Below are 7,004 nucleotides of genomic sequence, written 5' to 3'. Positions count from 1 at the left end.
CAAAAGAAATCAGTAACTTTTATGTTCGCGATGATTCAGTCAGGAAGGCTCAAGGTACACAGCATGGGGAATCGGAAGGAGGGCAAACAGGGTCTGTCCGACTCCATCAGTTTCCATAACGATCGATCAGAGGTACATCACACTTGGCAAATTGATCAATGGTTCACATGCCACCACATTCATTTTAAATCGACCGGCATCAGCCTCGCGTGTGTGAACATCAATCGATCTGATGGTAACTGTACTTTTATCATCAGCAAGATCCAGACCGATTTCGGAAGGATCAACACCCGCAAAGGCTATAAAGCTAAGGGTCTTCATTCTGTCCTCATTACTGAGTTTTTTCATAGAGCAGACTTACCTTCAGGGAGCGAGAGAAATTCTAGTTGGAGGAAACATAGCGAGGTCAGGCTGGCCGGAGTGATGCAGCAAATCAGGACCTGTTGGAGGCGAGGCAAGGTTATGAAACCCGGGCTGCCGCGAGGAACAAGCGCAAGGTTGAGGAGCTGGAAGCGAAGGTGAAGCAAGCGGAGGATGGGCGCACAGTTGAGGAGATTGCCGCGGAGGTCGATTGGTTAAGGGACCCTGGCACACCGTCGAAAAGGGCCACGCAATTCGTGAGGACGAAGGCCGAAAGTTGGCGAACCAAAATGCTAATTGCCAAAGCCCTGGAAACGGTGGAGAATGAGAAGCAGAACATAGTTACTGAAGTGATTGTAACGGAGGAGCAGATGGGAAAGATAATTAACTATAACAATACTCTGGAAGGGCGGATTAACACAGTTCATGAAGCAGTTCAAGTTATCAACAGGAAGCTCACCCTCCTCATCCAGATTCTGAGAGACACGGTCAATGCAGCTCCCGGAACCTCGCAACCTGCCAAAACAGGGGCAGAGGAAAATGAAACTATTGAAGCTATGAAAGCCAGGATGGACATCCATATGCGGCAGATGGGATTGGATACCATCAGCCAGATGGGAAAATATGTCTAGCTTCGTTCCCGGTGTGGCTCTCTTCGGCTTTATGTATGTCTCTGTTACAGTTTGTCTATGTCTATGCTTCAGTTTGTCTATGTATTTGTCATGCTATGTACTGTCTTGGTTGTGTCGGCTGATAGGAACAAGTTAAGGTCAAGCTGCCCTGCGAGGTATGCTGTTTACAGTCCTGTTTTGATGAAAACTCTGAGCAGATGTCTAGTCATGGTTCACTGTATTTTCCTGCTCTCGGTCCGCCATCGCGGTTTTTTTGTACTATATTCTGTTATATAATATAATCTCCTTACTTACAAAAAAAAAAAAAAAAACAGGCGGGTGTCATCCCACCGGTGAGCGTTTGATGTAGATTAGTAGCCTCAAAACGAATGTAAGCAAATTAAGCTTAACTACCTTACAAAAGTTTCGATAGAATTTTTTTTTGTTTAAATCATTCAAGGGAACTACTGAGGATGGAAAATAAATAGTTGTGAAAAAACTGGCCTTCATATCCACCGAAGGAAAGAATTTCTAAATGAAGTTAAACTTGTATTCAAAATTCAACATAATAATTCTGTGAGCTTACTCGGCTGGTGTGCAGAGGGATGAGAAATGTTGCTCGTCTATGAGTACCTCCCCAGTAAGAGCCTTGATAAAATCTTATTCGGTGACTGACTTCCATTAATGTTTCAAGAAAACTTATAATTATTGTCATGCACATATGCACACACAAACAAACGTAGCCGGCTTGATGGGCAGAAGCGTTACAACATCATAGCGGGATTAGCTCGTGGGTTTCTTGAAATGTGAGATGAGAAACAAGCTCTGAATTGCATAGAATGGCCTTTTGTGTACACAGGCAGAATGCCAACTTTTGTGTACACGGTCTGTTTGAATATGCTTTCAACTCATTCCTTGAGTTACAGGATCCGACAAAGCCTGCTTTTGTGACTTCTCCTCTGTCATAGTCTCACACTCATGCATCTAACACCACTGCTTCCATGGGTGATTTGCTACCCCTGCATCCAACGCCACTGCTTCAATGGGTGATTTGGTACCCGGGTAATGCTAAATCTGCAGTACAAAGGTTTCAGTTAATGTTTTACTATCTATTATAACAATGAAACAAAGAGCTTAAATGTAAGGTCCGTAAGTTTGTTTGTAAAATATAAAGACATCGAAGTTGTATTTAATATATTTATTAATATATAAGAACTAGCCACCGAAGTTTTTATTCTTCATATACCATTTTGTTATAAATGTTTTTTTTGGTTTAATTTCTATTTAGAGATTTGTTTTTAATGTAGATTTTGAGGAAGATTTTGGAATTCTATATATAAGAATTATTTTTGCTCATGTTTATTGTATTTTGGAATATTTTTAGAATTTTAATTTGGTTTTCGATATTGAAAACTTCTTTTATTATGCTTATTTTAGAATGAGGCTTCCATAATTTTAAATCAATTAACAATAGTTATTAGGTGATTTGTAGAGATTTAAACTTGATGAAATATTTCTAGCATATTGTTATATTAAACATTGAAATTTATCAAGAAATATAGTTTTTTTTTTGCCTTTTTAATTAAATTAATTAATTAAAAAAATGTATGTGAACATGTGTCATATAAACATGAGTTAATGCTTTTGGGCATGTGTTATTAGTAAGTCATGATATTGGTATCTAGTAGCTTAACAATGCCTCTTTACAAGTTGAGAAATTCGAAGTGTTGTGAATCTCCATGGTTAAGAATCTTGTTACATGTTTTTTAAATGTATATAAGGTTAATTCATATATTAATTAATTTTATTATTTTATAATTAATAATAATGATAATTTAAAATAAAGTTATAATGAAGTTAATTTATATGATTTTTTTTTTATAATTTATATGGTTTATGTGTAAGTTTTTTTTTATTCTTGGTTGCATTTATCAACCATTTAATTTATATGACTATGCTATAATAATGTTAGGCATAGTCTAACTAATAGATTTTGGCCAGAATTTGACAATACAATTTCTAGCAAGATTCTCATTTATTGTTATTTAAAATATACTTTTGAATGTATAAAATGGATTTAACATTTCGAAAAGTCTTGATAAACTAGATGTTTGCGAATTAAACAATTTAAACATATGAATTTTAAAATTATATACAACAAAATTCTAAAAAAAATGATTTTGTTTATTAATTAGATTACATGATAAAACTAAATTAATATATTTGGGGATGTTAGGTTTATATTTTAGTATCAAGTAAAGGGTTATTATGATTTTAGTGATAAGAATATTATAGGATTAAATTAGCAAAATTGATAAAGTAATATTTGATATTATTAAGGGCTTAGTGCATTTAAAGAAAAAGATACTTCTTTTAAACTTTTTTGGGGCTAATTTTATAAATTTATTTATCCTCATTATTTGTTGGGTTAGTTTAACAATTAATTTCATGCTAGTACATTGGTTTTAATGTTGAATATATTAATTTTGTTTTTTCTATTCTTATGGTTGTAAAAATAATTTTGATTAGAAAAATTAGAATATATAAAAAGAATGGTCTTATTTTAATTTTTTTATAATAATATTAAGGGTCATAAATGCAATATTTTATTTTACAAAAGACAAAAAATCATGATGATATATAATTGTGATAATGTTTTTAGTAATATTATTGATTTTATTATATAGAATTGTAAATATATTAAGTTAATTACTGAATATTTGATAAATAGTAATGAAATTTTATAGAGAATTGCAATCATGTTTGAATGTGAATAGAATAGAGTATTTTTATTTACAATGTTAGAAGAAGACGATGTAGAATCAAAGCAATTAACATTCTTAAGCACAAGCTTTTCTAAGACATTTGGTAAATTAAAAACCTTCTGACATTATGGGAAAACTAAGATACCCATGATTGTGTTAAATGAACTATAGCAACTATTATCTATGAAAAATGTCAAAAAAAAGTAGTGTTAAGCATGCAAAAAAAACCTTTAAAATGGATATATATGATGGTATAAAATGCCATGCTAACCAATGTTCACATCAACGTTTAACTTAAGTATATTTGATTTGGTTGATCGCTTTCTCCTTTTGGTTTGACTGTTATCTGTGACTTGATAGTCCTTTATGTGACAATAGTAGTTCCTAGGAAGCACAATAGAGTTATAGGTAAATCACAATAGGGTAATTAGGGTCGCTAAGTTAGAGAATAAGCAGTTTCGAAAAGGGATGGTTAGGGTTAATATTAGGTTTTTCAGGAAAAAAAACTAACAACTTTCATTAAATAAAATTAGTTACATAAATCAGAAGAACTTGAAGCCCAGAACAAAACCAAACAAACTGGGAAGATACCACCCCAAGAATGAGTGCCCAAAATGTAACAAAACGTGAACCAAAACATGACTCTGCCGAAATCACGTAATACATTCCCCATGGATACCAAAAGAAGGAAAAAACCACTGTCATAATGGCCCAAGGCCAACAAAATGAAAGACATATCTAGGAAGCAAAAGATGAGAGGAAAAAAAACCAAAACCAATCAGAAGGTAGGGAAGACACTAGGTGAATGGACCACAATGTTGATGAGGAAGCTGAGATGAAAAAACCTGGTGTCGAGAAAACATCGCGCTTTGAAATATAGTCAACCACAAAATCTTGTTCCGAATAGACATGGGAAAAAGATATATGGACGAAAGAATCCCTCAGATGCAGAACCACTGAAACTAGTGGAATAAAGGAACATTCAAGGAGGAACAACCCTTAACCCATTATATGACGGATTTGGAGTCTTCAACAATAATAATGTTCTCAATGGCAAGCTACCAGCCTAGATCCATCTTAATTTCGGATCTATCAAGCGTCGAGAGTGATAAAATCTCTCAAGGCGCAAACATATTTTTTGAGTGAAAAACTTGAGGGAAGGTTTGCACCTCGTGAGATTTGATCCCTCTCGATGCATAATAGATCCGGAGTTAAGATGGATCTAGGTTGGTTTAAGTCATGTGCGGCTCATTTTAAATATGCTAAATATTTGTCATCTTAATCTGGTCATTTTAATTTTAAATTTTCTTAGTTACCTCGTTTTTTTGAGATGATAAATATTGTTAATAACTTTAATGATGAAAAGTGATGAAATAAAAATTTTGAATGTAAAGTGACAATGTAATAGTGTTCAATGATAGAAAATGTGAATAATAAGAATATAGTGAATTACAAATAGTCATCATTGTGATTAGTCTCAAACTATTTTCTTCTACTATTCTTATTCTCACCCTTGTTACTTTTGGCATCTTTTCATATCGGTTGTCATCTTTTCATATTGAGTATATGAAAAGGAAAGGTTAAATAATAAAACATTTAAATCTTTATCTTGGGCTATTGTAGTAAACATCATACCTTGTCTCTCTTTCTCTCCAATATTAATAGGTTGAATTACTATAACACAAAAATTAATGTACATTTTCAATAATTCTTTATGATTACACTTAAATCAATACGCATTGTTAATCCAATCACTTTAAAATTAATGTACCATCATACATCCAATTATATCAAATCAGAAATCCACATCTACATTGAAATCAATGCATCTAATGCAAGAAATCAAATAAGATTAGAAAACAATATTTAAACTAAAATGAATGCATCTAATCCAAGCAATCAAATAGGATTAGAAATAAAAATCTACACTCAAATCAATGCATCTAGTGCAAGTAAGCAAATAGGATTATAAACCAACATCTACATTGAAATCAATGCATCTAGTGCAAGTAAAAAAATAGGATTATAAACTAACATCTACATTGAAATCAATGCATGTAGTGCAAGCAATCAAATAGGATTATAAATAACCATCTACACTGAAATCAATGCATTTAGTGCAAGCAATAAAATAGAATTAGAAATCATTTCAATTAAAATTAATGTATCTAGTGCAAGCAATCGAATATGATTAGAAATCACCATCTACACTGGAATCAATGCAGTTAGTGCAAGAAATCAAATAGGATTAGAAATCATCTACATTGAAATCAATGAATCTAGCGCAAGCAATCAAATATCATTAGAAATCAACATCTACACTAAAATCAATGGATCTAGTGCAAAAAATAAAATAGGATTAGAAATCACCATCTACACTCAAAATTAATTCATCTAGTGCAACAAAAATTCTTCCTTCTCTCCCCCTCCATCTATATCTATATTTCCCTCCATCTCTCCTTCTTTTTCTCTCTATCTCAACCCCCCAAAAACACATGCTCTCTCACTCCATATCTATCAATATCTCTGTCCCTCCCTCTCTCTCTCCTTCTCTCTCTTCTTCCCTCTCTTCACTTTCCATCTATATCTCTATCTGCCTTTGTCTCTTTATATCGCCCCCAAAACATACACTCTCTTTCTCCAATCTATCTATCTATCCCTCCCTCCTTCTCTCCCTCTCTCTCTCTCTTACCCTTTTATCCCTCTCCCCTTCTTATATCTCTTTTCCCTCCTATTGTCCTCTCTCCCTCTCTCTTTCTCTTTATCTTTCTCTCTCTATTTCTTTCTTCTTATCTTCCTCTCTCTCCCCCTCCAACTCCATCTCTCTTTCCCTCCCTCTCTCTCTCTCTCTCTCTCTATCTCTCTCTCTCTCTCTTCAACTCTATTACAATATCCTTCCCTCTCTCCTTCTCTCCCCCATTCTCTCCATCTCTCCTTCTTTGTCTCTTTATCTCACCCCCAAACATACACACTATCTCTCCACTTCTCACTCTCTATGTATTTCTTCTTCCCTCCCTCTCTCCCCCTCCAAATCCATCTCCCTATCCCTCTTCTCTCTCCGCCTCTCTTTCAAGTTCGCTCTCTCATACTTCCTCTCTCTCCATTTCACTCCTACCTCCCTCTCTCTTCCCCCAACTCTCTCTCTCTCTCTCTCTCTCTCTCTCTCTCTCTATTTTACCTCCAATCCTCTCGCTCCTCCCCATCACTCTCCTCCTCCCTCTCAAGTCTCGTCTCTCGTTCTTCCTCTCTCTCCCTTTATCTCCTACCT

This window comes from Pinus tabuliformis, chromosome 4_2 (genome assembly GCF_031772625.1).
Source record: "Pinus tabuliformis cultivar Carrire ecotype Pingquan chromosome 4_2, CPIR1, whole genome shotgun sequence".
Classification (NCBI taxonomy): domain Eukaryota; kingdom Viridiplantae; phylum Streptophyta; class Pinopsida; order Pinales; family Pinaceae; genus Pinus; species Pinus tabuliformis.
Note: the sequence above shows the minus strand (reverse complement) of the source record.